This window comes from Myotis davidii, unplaced genomic scaffold (assembly GCF_000327345.1).
Source record: "Myotis davidii unplaced genomic scaffold, ASM32734v1 scaffold1, whole genome shotgun sequence".
Taxonomy (NCBI): Eukaryota; Metazoa; Chordata; class Mammalia; order Chiroptera; family Vespertilionidae; genus Myotis; species Myotis davidii.
In genome coordinates, this window is record NW_006294681.1 from 4,695,702 (window position 1) to 4,696,294 (window position 593).

Genomic DNA, 593 nt, shown 5'->3' on the forward strand with positions numbered 1-593 from the left:
CGCCGCGGCCAGGGGCCGGGGTCTGGGAGGAAGCTGCTGACATTCCCACGCGCGGACGCTCCCAGCGGCCTCCCCATTGGTGGGAACCGCCTCTGCTCACGCCGGGCTGGTATGGCTTGTGTCAAAACCCAGGAAATGCTGGACGCATGTGGAAATGCTGGCCTAGCAAAGCCCAGTGCCCAGTTCATTAAAACGCTGCTGGGTTCCTAGGACTCCCTCCCTGGCTTACACTGCAGCACCGGCGAGTTATGTCTCCTAGCAAGGAAGCGAACTTCTGACTTCTTACCACCCATCTCTCAATTAACACTTGAAGCAAGCACTGCTTCACTCTTCAGAAACCAAAATGATGGGCAGAAGTGGGACTGGCAGTGAAGATGGAAAACCTAGAAATCGATGTTTCTGTTATCTCATGTTTGCCAATCAATATATTTGAAAATGCTTTCTCCTGGAAACCAAGAATGCTTATGAAGTTCAAGCTTGTTTTTTAATAATAAAAAACTAGAAACACTTCTAGATTAACTATAGAAGTAGTTTGATTTAAAATACTCCATCATTTTTCAAACTTAATGAGCAGAAATCAAGTTTCTTTGTGG

The 593-nt window shown here is 46.9% G+C and overlaps 1 protein-coding gene across 3 annotated transcripts in view; it reads right to left on the bottom strand.

Moving 5' to 3' along the window:
* Nucleotides 1–593, bottom strand: part of FAM110B (family with sequence similarity 110 member B) — a 101,746-nt gene that overhangs the window by 3,075 nt on the left and 98,078 nt on the right. The gene's annotated exons all lie outside the window — the stretch shown is intronic.